Here is a 19,017-nt window from a genome sequence, read left to right as displayed (position 1 = left end):
TAGCTAAGTCATCCATTTGTCAAGGTTAGATGTAGGTGATTACTAGCTTTGTGTGTAAATGTAAGGATCCTCATATGTAAACTCTTTAATGGTAAATATATGATGAAAATTTTGTTTCTATTTAAAACTCTTTGTGTTGGTTTATGATCGAGAGATGTTTACCGACTCTTGACCTAGGTTTTCATCCAAACTTGTTTGTTAGCTAGAGATAGTAATGAATGATTTTGTTCACCATAAGGTTGAACCAAAAAGTTGTCATTTTGATAGATTGTGTTCGAGAGAAACAATGGATCAAAATGGCAAAACTCACAATGTGTGTTCGAGAGAAACATATTGAGAGGACTTTGTGAAATGATTTATCATCTAAAGGAGTTTATAAGATTGTTGACCGAGCAAATACATGCAAAGTGATCATTGAAACCTAACTTTGGCAATATTTCTCATTTAAACAAACCAAAACTTTTACCGCAATTTAATACCTTTTTATGCAAGATAACGTGACAACCAATCAAAACCCTATTGTTACTTGAGCTAGAATTAATACAACCATCGAACGGCGGTGATATCTTACAATCCCTGTGGATACGATAACAAAAAACCCGACACGAAATATACTTTCAACAAAATGGTGCCGTTGCCGGGGATTGTAAATTGATATTGCGAGCATCGCAATGGTTGTTTAAGTTTTAGCTTGTGAATTTTTGACTTGTGCTTGTAATTTGTTTGGTTTAGTGTGCAGCTTACGTTTTATGCGAGGGCAAATCCCTGTGGACGAACTTCTTTTTGATCCTGAGATCGAGAGAACCGCAAGGAGGCTCAATAGCAAAACGAGACGTAGGAGGCAACAGGCTAGACAACGCCAAGAGCAAGGAGAAAGTTCTTCAACCACAAATCCACCACCATTCATACCAAACATGGAGCCACAACCACCACCACCTATTTCTACTCCATGCATCAATAGTCCAAGGAACACCGCTCAGTTTGCCAACCACACAGGAAGGCAAGCTGAGATGAAAACGGGAACTCTGAATTTATTATATGGGAGTCCATTCACCGGAATGGACCATGAAGACCCATTTGCTTTTCTCACAAAATTTTATGAGATAGCATTGGCTGCCGGAGTGGATCAGGCTCAAGAGCTTCCGTTGTTCAGACGATTATTTCCCCACGCTTTGCTCGGTAAAGCAAAGGATTGGTACCTAGATCAAACACCAGCCGTAATGACAGACTGGAACGTGTTAGAAGAGAAATTCATTGAAAGATTTTTCTCCCATAACCGATTCATGGAATCAAAGACGGCCATCTCGGTGTTTTCACAAGGAACCAGTGAATCTTTGAATGAAGCGTGGGAAAGATTCAAGTCCATGCTTCGGAAATGTAAAGGGCATGAATTTGATGAATTGACTCAAATCCATATCTTCAGAAATGGACTTCAACCAAACTGCAAGACGTTGTTGGATGCCACCTCGGGTGGCTCGTTGATGTCAAAAAGTGCCGAAGAAGCCACAAACATTATCAATCGAATGGCTTTAAATGATCTGCAGAGTCAAAGTCGTGGAAATTCTTTGAAGAAGGCGGGAGTGCTTGAGCTTGGGACGAATGATGCCATCCTTGCCCAAAACAAGCTCATCTCACAACAAGTGGAACTCTTAACGCAACAAATCAAAGAGTTAAGAGAACCGTCAAAAGCTAAACAAATAGCTTGTTGTGAACTTTGTAAAGGTGAACATGACACCGGATTTTGTCCACCTCCCGGTTTTGACGAAGTAAACTACATGGCCAATCAACGGGACTATCAACCGAGACAACAACAACAACAACAACCTTATCAACCGCACCCTCAAAATCAACAACAACAATTCCAAGGGAACCAAGGGTTCCAACCTAGGAGTAACTATTACCATAACCAAGGTTATGGAGGTGGTTCTTCTAGCCGTCAAAACCCTCCACAAAATCCGTATCAATCTCCACAACCGCCGGTCGTCAATTCTAAATTGGAAGAGACATTGACGCAATTCATGCAAATGTCAATGGCCAATCAAAAGAGCAATGACGCGGCCATAAAAAATCTCGAGACTCAAGTTGGGCAACTTGCCAAGCAACTCGCTGAACAACAAACCGGTCCTTCCTTTTCGGCAAACACGCAAACAAATCCTAAGGAGCATTGTAAGGCGATTATGACGAGAAGTGGGAGGGAGTTGGGTAGTGAGAAAGAGAAAGAAATTGAGGAGGAAAATGTTGATGGTGAAGTAGGAGTGTGGAGTGATGAGGAAGAAGTTGAAAAGAATAAAAATAATGGTGAAGTTGAAAAAGAGAAAGGTGTAGAGATGGAAAAAAATACAAGTGATGAGGTAATAAGGGAGGTAGTGAAAAAGCCTAGATGGAAGAGTGCTAGAATTGCAAAGGGAAAGGAGGTAGTGAGCGCTACTCCGGTCCAAAATCTTCCTTATCCTCATGCTCCTTCCAAAAGGGAGAATGAACGGCATTACGCCCGGTTCATGGATATTTTTAAACAGTTGCAAATCAACATTCCGTTTGCCGAAGCCTTGGAACAAATGCCCAAGTATGCCAAATTCATGAAGGACATACTAACCAAAAAGCGGAGGTATACGGAACCGGAGACCATCGTCCTTGATGCGAGCTGCAGTGCCATTATTCAAAGGACGCTTCCTAAGAAAGAGGTTGATCCGGGAAGAGTTACATTGCCGGTTAAAATTGGTGACGTGTATGTCGGGAAGGGACTTATTGACTTGGGGTCGAGCATTAATCTTATACCTTTGTCAATTATCAAGAGGCTTGGCAACATTGAGATTAAGTCCATCCGAATGACGTTGCAATTGGCGGATAAATCGACAACCCATCCTCATGGCGTAGCCCAAGATGTTTTGGTGAAGGTCGACAAATTCTTTTTCCCGGTCGATTTTATTGTTATTGATATGGAGGAAGATGATGATGCTCCGCTCATCTTGGGCCGACCATTCATGAAGACCGCGAGAATGATGATAGATGTTGATGACGGTTTAATGAAGGTGCGAGTTCAAAATGAGGAAGTCACATTCGATCTATTCGAGGCAATGAAGCATTCCAAAGATAGAAATGATAGCTTTCGCATCGATGTGATCGAAGACGCTATTATGGAGGTTTCAAAGCATATTCATGAGATATCTCCTATGGAGTTAGCTCTTGACGACTCATTGGAGGTTTTCACTGTGGAAGAAGAGCTAGCTCTTGAGGAATGCTTAAAGGAACTTGATAGTTTCGACGACCTACAACCATGGGAAGTAGAGGAAGAAAACTTGAAGAAGGAGGTCATTGACGAAAAAGCGCCAATTGAATTAAAAGTGTTACCTTCAACTTTGAAGTATGTGTTTCTAGATGAGACCGAGGCAAAGCCGGTCATCATAAGCAACCTTTTGATAAAAGAAGAAGAAGCCCGTCTAATCATTGTGCTAAAAACCAATCAAGAAGCTATGGGTTGGACTCTTTCCGATCTAAAAGGAATTAGTCCATCCTATTGTATGGACAAGATTTTGATGGAGGAAGATTTTAAGCCGGTGGCTCAACCACAACGCCGCTTAAATCCTACGATGAAGGAGGTTGTAAGAAAGGAAGTGGTGAAGCTATTGGATGCGGGAATGATTTACCCGATCTCGGATAGTCCATGGGTTAGTCCTGTGCACGTTGTTCCGAAGAAGAGTGGAATCACCGTAATCCGAAATGACAAAGGCGAATTGATCCCGACTAAAGTTGCCACGGGGTGGAGAATGTGTATTGATTATCGGCGGTTGAATACCGCGACTCGAAAGGACCATTTTCCACTCCCATTTATGGATCAAATGCTCGAAAGACTATCGGGCCAACAATACTATTGTTTTTTGGACGGCTACTCCGGGTACAACCAAATTGCGGTTGACCCGGTTGATCATGAGAAGACGGCTTTCACGTGTCCGTTTGGAGTGTTCGCATACCGAAAAATGCCCTTTGGGCTGTGCAATGCACCGGCGACCTTCCAACGATGTGTCCAAGCCATTTTTGCCGATCTGATAGAGAAAACAATGGAAGTCTTCATGGATGACTTCTCGGTATTTGGTGGGACGTTTAGTCTATGCTTGGCAAATTTGAAGACGGTGTTGGAAAGATGTGTGAAGACCAATTTGGTGCTTAATTGGGAGAAGTGTCACTTCATGGTGACCGAGGGGATCGTGCTAGGCCACAAAGTCTCTAGAAGGGGGCTTGAAGTGGATAGAGCTAAGGTTGAAGTGATTGAAAAATTACCCCCTCCGGTGAATGTGAAGGGCATCCGTAGCTTTTTGGGGCACGCGGGGTTCTACCGGCGCTTTATCAAGGACTTCTCAAAGGTGGCTAAGCCTTTGAGCAATTTGCTCGCCAAGGACCAGGTATTTCTCTTCACCGAAGATTGTTTGCAAGCTTTTGAGGTTTTAAAAGAAAAATTGGTTACCGCTCCAATAATAGTCGCTCCCGATTGGAATGAAAATTTTGAACTAATGTGTGACGCGAGTGACTATGCTGTTGGAGCGGTACTTGGCCAAAGAAAAGACAAAACTTTTCATGCGATACATTATGCGAGTAAGGTTCTTAACGAGGCTCAAATAAATTATGCCACAACGGAAAAAGAACTACTTGCAATAGTGTATGCGCTAGAAAAGTTTAGGTCTTATCTTATAGGGTCTAAAGTCGTTGTGTATACCGACCACGCGGCGATTAAATATCTGCTAACCAAACCGGATTCGAAGCAAAGGCTCATCCGTTGGATCCTCTTGTTACAAGAATTCGATGTGGAAATCAAAGACAAGAAGGGGTCGGAAAACTTGGTAGCGGATCATTTATCCCGATTAGTGAACGTGGAGGTTACCGCGTCTGAAAAAGAAATCCGGGAAGAATTTCCTGATGAAAAACTGTTTAAGGTTCAAGTTAGGCCGTGGTTTGCAGACTTTGCGAACCACAAGGCTAGTGGTTTTGTGCCTGCCGACCTAACTTCGAACCAAAAAAGGAAGTTCCTTTCGGATGCGAAGTATTATGTTTGGGATGACCCATACTTGTTTAAGTTGGGTAGTGATAACCTATTAAGGAGATGCGTAACTGGTGATGAAGCCCAGAGCATCCTTTGGCATTGTCACAACTCGCCTTATGGCGGACATTATAATGGGGTTAGAACGGCCACTAAAATCCTTCAATCGGGATTTTATTGGCCCACTATTTTTAAAGACGCACATACCCATGCGCAAAGTTGTGACAGTTGCCAAAGAAGCGGTGGGATAGGTAAGAGAGATGAAATGCCTCTCCAAAATATACAAGAAGTGGAAGTGTTTGATTGTTGGGGCATAGATTTTGTAGGACCTTTCCCACCCTCTTATGGGAATGAGTACATGCTTGTCGCTGTCGATTATGTATCTAAGTGGGTTGAGGCGATTGCCTCACCTCGGGCGGATGCCAAAACGGTGATAAATTTTTTGAAGAAAAACATATTCTCCCGTTTCGGAACCCCCCGAGTGTTGATAAGTGACGGAGGGTCACACTTTTGTAATGCACCTTTGGAAACTATTTTAAAACATTACGGTGTATCGCATAGGGTGACAACTCCGTATCACCCTCAGGCTAACGGGCAAGCTGAGGTCTCTAATCGAGAGATTAAGAGAATCCTCGAAAAAACCGTGTCTAATTCAAAAAAGGAGTGGTCCCAAAAATTGGACGAAGCATTATGGGCCTACCGTACGGCCTTTAAAGCTCCAATTGGCCTAACTCCCTTTCAATTGGTATTTGGTAAAACTTGCCATTTGCCGGTTGAATTGGAGCACAAGGCCTTGTGGGCCCTAAAGTTTTTAAATTTTGAACATGAGTTGGCCGGTAACAAAAGGAAAGTGCAACTACTGGAGTTGGAGGAGATGCGCAATGCCGCATACCACTCAAGTTGGTTGTACAAGGAAAAGGCAAAGAAGTATCACGACAAGAAGCTCCGTAACAAAGAATTTGTGCCCGGACAATTGGTCCTATTGTTCAACTCCCGGTTGAAATTGTTTCCCGGGAAGTTAAAATCAAAATGGTCGGGGCCATTTCGGGTGAAAGAAGTAAAGGAATATGGGGCTATTATCATTGAAGACATAGACCAGAAAGATAGTTGGACAGTGAATGGCCAACGATTGAAAATTTATCTCGGCGGTCATGTGGATCGCGAGAGCTGTGCTCTACCGCTCGATGCTCCTCTGTGAGCATCGCACCGTCGAGCTTAGCCGACGTTAAACAAGCGCTTGTTGGGAGGCACCCCAACATTGTAAGTATTTACTGTTTTTGTGTTGTGTTGTGTTGGGTTACCTTGTAATAAAACTGTTCTGGATGAACTTGCAAGTGCTGCATTTGAAAAAGCACTTGATGTCATGCTCGCTAGCATCTCGCCAGGCGAGGCAGTAGCGAGCAGGTTCGCTAGCTGCTCGCTAGGCGAGGCAGCAGCGAGCGCTGCATGACAGTTTGTATTTAAATCTCAGCAGGGCAACCATTTTACCCCAAACTCAAAAAATTTCTGTACGGCTCTGCTGAGGAATTTTTGATAAGCTCTTCACACTCTCTCATTTGCATCTCTATCACCAACACTTGCTCTATTCGGTCATTTGCAAACTCTACTCTCTTCACATTTCCGAATCCGTGTAACTAAGGTTTGCCCTACTACATTTTTCTTGTTGTTTGAATTCTAAATTTCCAATGTGAATAGCAATTAGGATGAGTGGAGTATGGGAAACTTTAGCTTTGCATGTGGTATTTAGGGTTTTGCAAATTGGGATTTTAGGTTTAGGAATTGGGGATTTTTAGTTTTTGCATGCAAATAGGTATTCCCCAATAGCATAGAACAATTATTTGCTTGAGAAATCATTAGGTTCTGATGTTGGAACCAATTGAGTATGGGTTTTGGGGGAGAACCATCTGAACATGCTGAAAAACCCCAAAACCCGTAAGGTTCGCTAGCACTCGCTAGGCGAGCCTGGGGCGAGCGTTCGCTGCCACTTCGCTAGGCGAAGCAGCAGCGAGCATGGCAGTCTTTTAAATTATGCTTTGATGTCTAATCTGTTTGTTTGGTGTGTGTTGTTTCCTCTCATATTTTGCAGAATGGAGTCAAGGTCTGGAGCGGGTAAGAAAAGAAAGGGAGCAGCTACTTCCCGAGCCGTGCCTATTCAATTCGATACCGACAAGTTTGTCGGTCCAAAACAGGCTGCACGGTACATCGCTCTGGAGAAGCGAAAAATACTTCCAGAGAAGCGATTTCTGATCAACCCACAGGGCACTTACAGAAATTTTGCCGGGTTGATTGACGCGAAGAAATGGGATAGGTTGATTAATCCCTTAGAGCATTACGACATAGCGACAGTGCGGGAATTTTATGCTAACGCACTGCCCGACGACGACGAGCCCTTTACTTGGGTATCTAAAGTGGCCGGGCGTCCAATTCCATTTGACCGGGATGCTATCAACCGAATCCTTGGGGAACCGCTCCAGCTGGGAGCTGAAGAGAGAGACCAATACCACATTGACCTAAGGCTTCACCGAGATGTTCCAGCAATTACTGCCGCCCTGCTTTTACCAGGGAAATCTGTTGAGCTGAACCCATCTGGGGTTCCAATGAGGTACCACCGGGAGGACATGACTCCCATGGCTCAACTGATACTGCTCTTGGTTTTGACCAACATCCAGCCTAAATCCCACACCTCTACAGTGCCGATCCCAGTGGCACATTTGGTCCATTCCATCCTCACCAATGTCGAGATCGATGTGGCGAGGATCATCGCAAATGAGCTGAAGTCCGTGGTCGAGAGCGGGCTTAAGTCGGGGGCTCGTGTTAATTGTCCCCTAGCTTTCCCGTGTTTGATCATGAGTTTATGCGTTCAGGCAAGGGTGAGACTTCCGTCTCGTGGGCAGGTAAGGATCCCGTCACCTATCGATGATCGGTATGTGGCCAAATATTGTAGAGCTAAGACTACCGGTGGCAGTGCTGCTTCAGGAAGTACCCGGGCTTCTGATGGTCCTGGTACTTCTACTCCTAGACTAGATCCATACGTCCAAGCTGTGTGCAATTACAGTTTGGAATGGATGGCGGCATCCCAGAGAGCTATGATTGATATGCACGACTCTATGCAGCGGTTACAGCTGCAGGGAAGTGGTGCTCATGCTTTGATGACGCGTGAGCAGTTTCTGCTACACGCCAATTGGCCTGTGGACACGCCAGTGTATAGTGAGGGGGTGGGCGCTGATGCTGATGCTGATGATGATGATGATGTTGATGATGAGGCTACCGGTTCTGATGCCGGTAGCGAGGAGGAGTCCTGAGCCCTTAGAGGGTTAAGTTTTTGTACTTTTCAGTTTTTATGTTATTTTTATTTGTATTTTCGGATTATGTATTTTTACTTTGGTGTTGTACTATTGGGGTGTTTTGTCCCCCATGAACAAATTTATATTTTCAGTTAATGTTATTTATTTATGTTTTTAATTTTGTGTGTTTAATAAATTTTTGGTTGATTGAGTGGCAAACCCTTCTAGATTGGTTGCTCCTCAAGAAGTACCCAATGAAGGTGCATCCGAGCTTGGATGGCAATGATAAGAATAAACAAGTGAATGAAGCTAAGGTACATGGTTACCTTCGGCTAGAATTTTAGAATACATTAGGAACTTTACTCTTTTTGGTAAATTGAATATTGTCTTTTTGCAACATTATTGAATGAATGTTTCATCTAGAACTTAAAACCACAAATTGTGAGGAAACCTCCATTGCACACTTAAATGCTGGATTCTAATAAGTTTTGTTGATTCATGTGATTCATGCTTTGTGTCATACCCCGATTTTGATCCTGAAATTTTTTCATTTTTTCTTTTATTTTTGCATTTGCATACATTCATCAGTATAAAATGGTTTTGAATCACTTGACTTTTGTAATTTTTCAATATTGGATTTTAATTTCAAATCAAGTTTAAAGCCAAATTTCAATTTAATTTTAATTGTTATCTTTACTAATGATTCAAAACTCTAATTGATTTTAATTTTCAAATAGATGTTAGAATTGATGTCAAAAGTAATCTTAACAAATTATTGGATTAATTTGATTTTAATTGGGTTTTATACTGATTTTTTATTATTATTTAAATTGATATTTAAGTTAGTTTTAGATTATGCCTAAAAATCCTTTCCATTTTATAAACCAACTTCTCAATTATCCACATTTTATGTTCATTTGCATATCCATAAAAAAGGCAATAACGGCATAATAGGGCGCCAATAGCCACTGTTAAATATCATAACAAAAAAAACAACAACATGTCTGGTGGAACGCATAATAGTTTGAGAAAAGCACTTGAAGCTCTTAAGGATACCACAACGGTTTCATTGGCTAAAGTCAACAGTGGTTACATAGAAGGGACAAATGAATTGGTCGGATTTCACAAATATGATTATGGTTTTCAAATTACATCAAGATCGTCATTTATAGAAATCATCATATTCATCAATCAAAGGTGCAAGCCCTTCACAAACGGCACATATACCAAGCGGGCCTCTGTACTCTTCTCAAACATTCCAACCTTTTCAGGATCCACAACAGCACCCTCATCTGGCCCTTTTAGAAGTTATTCCATGTCATCATTACCTCAAAATACTTTTCCGCCGCCTGGTCCTTTGAAAGCAGCTAGTTCTAAGCCAGATTTTGACACTGACGAGTGGGACCAGATCTCATCTCAGAAGTTTTTAAGGAAAAAAAATGAGGCTGAAGAACTTTTATCTTTTCGAGGTGTCTCATTGGAGCGAGAAAGATTTTCTGTTTGTTGTGGGTTGCAAGGTATCTATACCCCAGGAAGAAGGCGGAGAAGGAGACTTGAAATAATTCAACCTGTAGAGATTCATTCTTTTGCCGCTGACTGCAATTCAGAGGATCTGCTGTGTGTTCAAATAAAGAATGTTGCTCCTGTACATGCTCCGGATATTGTCTTATTTATTGATGCCATTACCATTATATTTGAAGAAGCAACAAAAGCTGGACCACCGTCATCATTACCATTTGCATGTATTGAAGCTGGAAACGACCATTCTTTACCAAATTTATCCCTCGGGAGAGGTGAGGAGCATTCTTTTGTCCTTAAACCTGCAACATCTGTTTGTAATCATCTAAAGGTTCTGGATGAAAGTCCTCGCTTTTCAAAGTTGCAATCTGGAAGCTCGGCATCAAAATCAAGTCTTCCTTCCATAAGTCTTGACAGAATGCTTGCTCCAGCATCTTTTATTTCACCCCCTTCAGTGGTTTCACTGAGTTCACCAGCCACTCCATCGAGTCCTTTTATTGGTTTCACAGAATTTTTGGGAAGGATAAATGGCGATGGCAGACCTCGAACAGTTTCTAAGAATGATGATGTCATCCCAAATTCTGGCATGAGTTGTACACATCTGTGGCTCCAGAGTAGAGTTCCACTGGGATGCATCCCATCTCAATCCACATCCACTATTAAGCTTGAGCTACTCCCGTTGACTGATGGCACAATCACGCTTGACTCTCTGCAAATTGATGTCAAGGAAAAAGGTGTCAATGCTGGATTTCACTCAACAGATTAGAATTGCAATCAATGAATCTATGAATGAACTCACCAAGTTATCCTACCAACTATGAAGAAGAAATACAAAGCAGGATCTCCATTCGCAATTTTATAAGAAGTGACTATTTCCGGTGGCGCAGTGGTGTTATGGGCAAATATGCTGCTGGAGAATTCAAGCCTCCGTTGACTGCCTCTTCTCGTGGTTCTGGGAAACATCCTCAACTCGTGCCTTCGACTCCAAGATGGGCTGTTGTTATATTCAGTGTTTGTGATGATGAAGTTGCTCGTAATGGAACTGTTATTTTAACAGCGGCTGTCGTGGAATCTGTATATACCTTTACTTAAGGTCTTGGAATCTCTTTCTCGTGGAAGCCCGTCGGAAGCATGTCTCGTGAAAATATTTGCTTGCTACGTTGGAAACCATTCTTCGGAGAACATTTCCGCCTGAATCGAGTAGAGAACAAAACAGAAAAGCAAGTTATCTCTTTGACATTGGTTCAGTATCTAAAAACCTTGCTGTGGCAAAACTTCGCACTATGGTCCATTCACTTTTTCTTTAGAATCGTGTGCTTCTGTAGAGTTTTCTTCCCGTTTACTTTTTGTTGTCTTGACCGTCTGTGTTAGTCACAAAGCCCAGTGCAGGAAACCAAGAAGAAGTAATCCATAGAGCCTCGAGGCAGTTTGTTTTCATTGAGGATGATCGTCGGATTCGGCAGACAACTCAGAATTTTCTTCAATAAAGTCCTGCAGAAACAAAAGTCCAAGCCCACATAACCTGCAAGCATCAAGCATACATCTTGCGATTCCATTCAGTCTTCAGCAATAGAAGAAATGGCTTGGGATTTGTTTGGCAGCCTGTGATGGATTAGGGTGTCGGAGTTACAATGGAAAGGAAGATCGACTTGATTCACTTTTGAGCCAAAACCTGCAGCAAAGGTTAAGCATGTCAATCTAGCAGAGCAATCTTATGCAGGTAAGAATACAGGATCAATAGAGATTAGAGCTGTTTGAACATAAGAATCAAGTGGTGAGGACGATTAGAACCTTGGCGTTTCACATTGGTAAAGCTCTCCAGGGAGACCGAACTGATTAGGATGAAAAATATTGGCCATTGATGCCGGCATTGCCTTCATGTGGATATGGTAAGGAGGGAGCAGCCCGAGGATCAGCAGTAGGATTCAAATTGGACAGTCTTCTCAAGTTATCTGATACCTGTGCAATAAACAACAAAATGACTTTAGTACATTATGTGTGTAAGCTTCTTGCTGAGAAAAATGCCATAACTGATAGATTTTTGATAAGAATCTTCTCAATTTGGTTTTCTTCTAAGATCCAACTAGAAGCATTAGCTGAAAAGATGCAAGTTGTGCATAAAGGTTCAGAGAAGATTGAGCAAGAACTTATTGCTTCTGAAAATGATGGTTCTATATCTTCAGGATTTCGCAAGGTGTTGAAGAGTTTTCTTGATTTTGCCGAAACTGATGTGAAGTCACTTACAGCATTGTATAATAGCAAACACAGTGCCAATAACACACTTCACCCGTGTTCATAATCGGAGCTTTGCAAATAACCGAAGTTGCCCATGAATTGTTGCTAATTGTCACTGCAGTAAAACACGAATAATTACCAAGTCAGTTAAAGTTTCAAAAAGTTCCCAAATTGGAATTGGGACAAAAAGCGATTGGAAAAGCTTAAGTGCAGATTACCGTTTCGAAATCTATCATCAGATAGGAAAAGCACTTCTGAGCATCCAAAAGTGCTTCTGAAAGCTTTCTCTTTTGGAACCTTTGAGCATCAATCTGAACCCTAATTTGAAGAGGATAAATAGGAGGGAATTCAGAGAAAAAACCCTAATGAATCAGAGGCGAAAAGAGAGAACGGCAGAAACTCAGCAAAAACCCCAATCAATCGAGGACGGGAAAAATTGAGAGGGAGGCGGCCAAACCGAAAAACCCTAATCACCAAATTAAGGACAAATCTGTGAGCTTCATCGTTGCCGTTAGTCATCGCCGAAGGTGAGTTTGTCGTTTCAGACCTCGCTTTTTTCACATGATTGATTGAGATATGGGCGTTTGGGTTTGGGACGAAATGGTAGCGACGGGAGGGTTTGAGAGTTTGAGTGAGAGCGTTTGAGTGAGAGCGTTTGAGAGGGAGCTTCGAGAGAGAGTGGGACGGAGAGTGAGACGCAGGGAAGTGAGACGGAGAGAGAGCATCGCGAGGGAGAGAAGAGCGAGCTTTGTGAGAGAGACAGATCCGTTTTTGTTTTTCTTTCTTTATTTTCTTTTTTTTCTTTTTTATTAAATAGAGTAAGTAGTTAACAAAAAAAAGCATTATAAAAAAAGATTCCTTTAAGGTTAGTTAGTTGATAAAGGTTTTAGGTTTCCAATTTATTCCTCTTGGTAAACCCAACAGCCATGCGGCTGGGTTTAATTACCAGTAGACCAATAGTTTTCTTTTATTTTAATTTTTATTTTAATCCTTTTTTTAATTTACCTTAGTTTATGTATTTAAGTTAGCAGTAAATTATCAGTAGGTTAAGTGGCCTGGTGGAGAGGGTGGTTTCCATAGTCCCAAGAGGAGGGGGTTCAATACTCATACATAGCACTTTTTTAGTATTTCATTTTCTTTTAGCTTTTATTTTTAGTATTTTATTGTCTTTTAGCATTTTGTTTCTTTTAATATTTTATTGTCTTTTAGCATTTTGTTTCTTTTAATATTTTTTTTTTTTTTTTTTTTATGTCCATGCTTCTTTATTAATTTCATCATGCATTCGAAACCATTTTTTTTTTAACTTATAAAAATCATATTTTCTCGATTTAATATCGAGCCCTTTTTCACACCCTTGTAAGTCGATTGCTTTTTTTAAAGCATCGCCGTCAACCTCACATAGCTTACTCTTGGGCTTTCTTACAATGAGCCGGTTCTCTTGCACTTACACTCATGCATTATTTGTTTGGGCCCGATTTTATTTATTTCATGACTTTCTAATCCCCATTTGACAAATGTACCCCCACTCCCCCAATGTGTAATAATTTTGTACTTTTTATTTCTTTTATTGTTTGGTTGTTTAATTAGATACTAACACAAGATTAAAATCAACAAATTTCAAAAATACAAAAAAATATGACTCGATCCAACGTCGAGTACTTTCTCAATAAACGAACCAACTCATTTCTCCATCCTATTCCATCCCATCTTTTTCAAACTTTCATCAAATGCTTGATTCAACGTCAAGCCATTTTCTAATAAAAACTCAAAAAATATTAATTCATATTCAAGACCTTTTCAATAAAGATGGAAGTGGAACGTGGTGTATACCACGCACTCCTGAGACTAGGATTCGAGATGTATATCTCGCCAATCCTAGCTCTAGCCATCATCCAAGTTTATCCACTTTGTTTTCTCGAACATTCATTCAAATCTTTCTCAAACGCCCAATCAATACTTGATCTAGGTCAAGTCATTTTCACAATAAAAACCAAAATAACTAATTCTTACTTAAACACTTTTTCAAAGGTGGAAATGGAACATGGTGTATACCATGCACTCCTGAGGTTAAGATTCGAGACGTATGCCTCGCCAATCTTAACTCTCGCCATCATCTAAAATCGTCAATGTGGTTTCGTCAAACTTTTTTTCTCAATCAAATCTAAGATACTTAAATCTTATTTAAGACTCTTTCAATAAAGGTGGAAATGGAACATGGTGTATACCATGCACTCCTGAGGTTAAGATTCGAGACGTATGCCTCGCCAATCTCAACTCTCGCCATCGTCTAAAATTTGTTAATGCGGTTTCGTCAAACCCTTTCTCAATCAAATTCTAAAATACCTAATCTTTATTAAACATCCTTGCAAATAAGATGGAAATGGAACATGGTGTATACCATGCACTCCTGAGGCTAGGATTCGAGATGTATATCTCGCTCATCCAAGTTCTCGCCATCACTCAAAATACATCCAACCGATCAAACTCTTTTCTCGCCGCCGTGCGACTAATCAAAAACCTTTTTCATAAACGAAAGATATATTGTCTTAAGTGATACAAAACAATGTTTCGACCACGATTGTTGAGTAGAGATAAATGACGCTTTTCCGAATGTAGATTTATAAATCCGTTCGATGTGTGGTATGCGTCCACTCCTCATCTGTTTTGGGTAAAACAATGTTTTCGTCGATTAATACAATATAGCTTTCGCTAAAATCGACCAACACACAAACATTTTTCTACCCAGAACTACGTAAGCCTTGATTTCTCTTTTGAGATACGTAGGAGCAGGATTTTTAAATCTTGTCAGGCCCACTAATAAAAAACTTAGGTTTAGTCCTTCGTCAAAAATCCAAAAACATCTCTTCTCATCCTTCCTTTCTTTCCCACCTAATAAATTGAAAAGCCTAACATTTTAACTAACACTAACGCACACAATTGACCTAATGGTTCCCGTTGAGTACAACGGACGTGAGGGGTGCTAATACCTTCCCCTTGCGTAATCGACTCCCGAACCCTGATATTGGTTGCGATGACCATATCTTATCCTTTCATTTCTCTTGGGTTTTATCGATATTTCCCCTTTCCTTTTTAGGAATAAATAAAGTTCGGTGGCGACTCTGTTCAGTCCATCATTGCGAGCGTGCGATCGCGCTTCGCTTTGAAGTCGTATCCCCATTTTTTCGAGGTGCGACACTTTGTCTTTTATTATTATGAAATTGTGGAAGCAATTAGAAATGATCAAGGCACTTGTTTTCTTTTGAGCACAACTACATCCAAAAACAACTTACCTGTGAGCAGAGAGAGTATTTGTTAACCCTTTTGAGCTTAAACAGTTGAATCTCGGCTTGAAATAAAGCGAGATCTCAAAAATCTTTTTTTTACAACCCGGAAAATCTTGATTATTGTTCTTTTGCCGTAAAAAGTTAAGAGCATTCACTTAGGGTGAGTAAGAAATAAGTTGGGGAGAACGAAAAAGAATCGGTAAGTACCACAACTTTTGAAAAAGAAAAGAAAAACCGAGCAAGCATAGAAAAATATATGTAGAGAAAATATAGAAAAGAAACATCTGTTTTGTATATATGATGTGAAAGAAAAGAACAAAAATAGAAAGAATGAAAATGAATGCTTGCTTGAAAGAAAAATAGTGAAAAATAAAAATTAAGTTGTGGAATATGTGTTGTGAAGGTTTCAAATAAGAAACAAATGAAACAAAGTCGAGATGTGTGAATAATACTGTGAATGTCTCTTTTGCATCGGCACTTTCGTTTTAATGGCCTTAGAAATGACCCTTGTTTGTTAACCTAACCAAGCTTCAACCGAAAAGCCCTTAGTGATCTTTATGCTTCCACAGTACCATTTATAATTGTTAGACATTGTATGAATCTATTTGATTTCTTCATTGTTTGTTAGAGAGTGAGATTAATCTCGCGGTTGCAAACGCGTAAAATCTTCATTCCTTATTCGAAGAGGAGAGATAGGATGATTCATTCAGAATAGTACTGTTGTAGATAGATAAATATTTTGCATTGCTATTTAAGTTTTAGTTCTTGTGTATTATTTTATTCGAACCGTTGGAAACTTGTATATGCTGATTTCGCTTGTGTTTGAGCCGTTTATCCAACTTCGGAGAAACAATTTTCTTAAAGCAAATCCTCTTGTCCTTCAAGAGGCATACTTTGCTTGAGGACAAGCAAGAATCTAGTTGGGGAGAGTTGTTAGATACCCAAAAGTGCTTATCTGAGCCATCAATTAAGGGTATCTTTCACTCTATTTCCTTGCTAGAATTGTCAAAACCACATTTGTTTTACATGAAATGCATTACATTGATAAACAAGCTTGGTGCCTTTGATTTGTGTGTTATTGTGCAGGAAAAAGGCATGAACTAATTGAAAATGAAGACACAAGAAAAGTGGCAAAGGAACCAATGAATACAAACATTTCATCAGCCAGCTCGCTAGGCGAGGGCTGTGGCGAAGCACTGCTTCGCTAGGCGAATTCCAAGCGAAAAGCTCCAGTAAATTGTCAATAAATTCGCTAGGCGAGCTCCTAGCGAAGGTGGTAGCGAGTTTGTTCAGTTTTGGTGAAAAGCGCAGCCAGCACTCACTCGCTAGGCGAAGCTCTAGCGAGTCCCCAGCGAGCATTCCAGTAGCAAAACCTCTCAACCTTGCTGGGGCGAAGGTTGAAGCGTGTCCTTCGCTAGGCGAACATGACAGTTCAGCAGACCCTGTTTCTCTGGGCGCAGGTGCCTTATGTGCCCATATTAGACCCTCGCTAGGCGAGCCATTCTGCTCGCCTAGCGATCATGACAGCCCAGCAGAGGTCTATAAGTAGCAGGTGCCACTTTTGAGCACCATACCTCATTTTTACCAACTTTTTCCACTTTTGTACTTTGAAGAGATATTTTACAGCATTGTTCTAGGGGATCTTTTATGCCCTAATTTTCTTTTCTCATCATCTTAGAACCATCTTCTACAAAAAGAAGGTGGATTCCCATCCAACTTCGATTATCCGACTTGGATGTTGATCAACCTTCTTTCCTTACTTGCCGACCAAGCTACCATGAAAATGAGTAGCTAAGTCATCCATTTGTCAAGGTTAGATGTAGGTGATTACTAGCTTTGTGTGTAAATGTAAGGATCCTCATATGTAAACTCTTTAATGGTAAATATATGATGAAAATTTTGTTTCTATTTAAAACTCTTTGTATTGGTTTATGATCGAGAGATGTTTACCGACTCTTGACCTAGGTTTTCATCCAAACTTGTTTGTTAGCTAGAGATAGTAATGAATGATTTTGTTCACCATAAGGTTGAACCAAAAAGTTGTCATTTTGATAGATTGTGTTCGAGAGAAACAATGGATCAAAATGGCAAAACTCATAATGTGTGTTCGAGAGAAACATATTGAGAGGACTTTGTGAAATGATTTATCATCTAAAGGAGTTTATAAGATTGTTGCCCGAGCAAATACATGCAAAGTGATCATTGAAACCTAACTTTGGCAATATTTCTCATTTAAACAAACCAAAACTTTTACCGCAATTTAATACCTTTTTATGCAAGATAACGTGACAACCAATCAAAACCCTATTGTTACTTGAGCTAGAATTAATACAACCATCGAACGGCGGTGATATCTTACAATCCCTGTGGATACGATAACAAAAACCCGACACGAAATATACTTTCAACATATAACACCAAAGAAGACTAATTCCAGCAATGAAAGAGGTAGTGATAAAGGAAATGGTGAAGCTGTTGGATCAGGTTTTATTTATCCGATTTCTGATAGTTCATGGGTAAGTCTCATACATGTAGTTCCAAAGAAGGGATGAACAATGACGATACTAAATGAGAAAGATGAACTGATCTTAACTTGCACAGTAACTGGAAGGAGAGTGTGTATTGATTACAGGAGGCTTAACACCGCTACAAGGAGGGATCATTTTCCTCTCCCTTTCATTGATCAAATGTTAGAGAGGCTCCCCGGTCATTAGTACTATTGTTTCCTGAATGGATACTCGAGATACAATCAAATTATTGTTTCCCTAGAGGATCAAGAGAAGATATCATGCAAAGGTGTAATGCCTACAAAAGGATGCCATTTTGTGTAATGCCCCTGCTACTTTTCAAAGGTGTATGATATCCATATTCGCTGGCATGCTTGAAAAGCACATGGAAGTGTTTATGGATGATTTTTATGTTTTTGGTTCTTCTTTTGATAACTATTTAACAAACTTATCTCTTGTTTTAGAAAGGTGCCAGCAAACTAACCAGATTCTGAATTGGGAAAAATGCCATTTTATGGTACAAGAAGGCATAATGTTAGGTCATAAAATTTCCCACAAAGCAATAGAAGTTGACAAGGAAAAAGTGGAGGTTATAGCTAATCTCTTTCCCCCTGTGAATGAGAAGAGGATAAGGAGTTTCTTAGGACATGCAGGTTTTTATCATAGGTTTATAAGATATTTTTCAAGTACTTCCAAGCCATTGACTAATTTGCTTGTGAAAGACAAACCTTTCACTTTTGACAAAGAGTGTAAGGTGGCATTTGAGACTTTAAAGAGTAAGTTAGTTTATACATCAATTGTGATAACCCCAGATTGGTCTCTCCCTTTTGATATCATGTATGGTACTAGTGATATTACATTAGGGGCTGTGTTAGGATAAAGAAGAGAAAAAAAATTTCATGTGATATATCATGCTAGTCATGTTCTTAATCCTGCTCAAATGAATTATGCAACTACCAAAAAGGAGTTATTAGCAGTTGTTTATGCTTTTGACAAATTTAGGTCTTATTTACTAGGGTCAAAAGTTACTATGTATACTAACCATGATGCTTTGAAGTATTTGTTTGCTAAACATGAATCAAAGCCAAGACTCTTAAGATGGACACTCCTTCTTCAAGAGTTTGATCTTGAAATCCGAGACAAAAAGGGGTGTGAGAACA

General features: G+C 40.2%; 1 pseudogene; it reads left to right on the top strand.

Moving 5' to 3' along the window:
* LOC127127371 (uncharacterized) overlaps positions 1 to 19,017 on the top strand; it is a 158,366-nt pseudogene that overhangs the window by 63,833 nt on the left and 75,516 nt on the right.

This window comes from Lathyrus oleraceus, chromosome 3 (genome assembly GCF_024323335.1).
Source record: "Lathyrus oleraceus cultivar Zhongwan6 chromosome 3, CAAS_Psat_ZW6_1.0, whole genome shotgun sequence".
Lineage (NCBI taxonomy): Eukaryota > Viridiplantae > Streptophyta > Magnoliopsida > Fabales > Fabaceae > Lathyrus > Lathyrus oleraceus.
The sequence above is the reverse complement of the archived record's forward strand: the minus strand, read 5'-3'. Positions and strand labels throughout refer to the sequence as shown.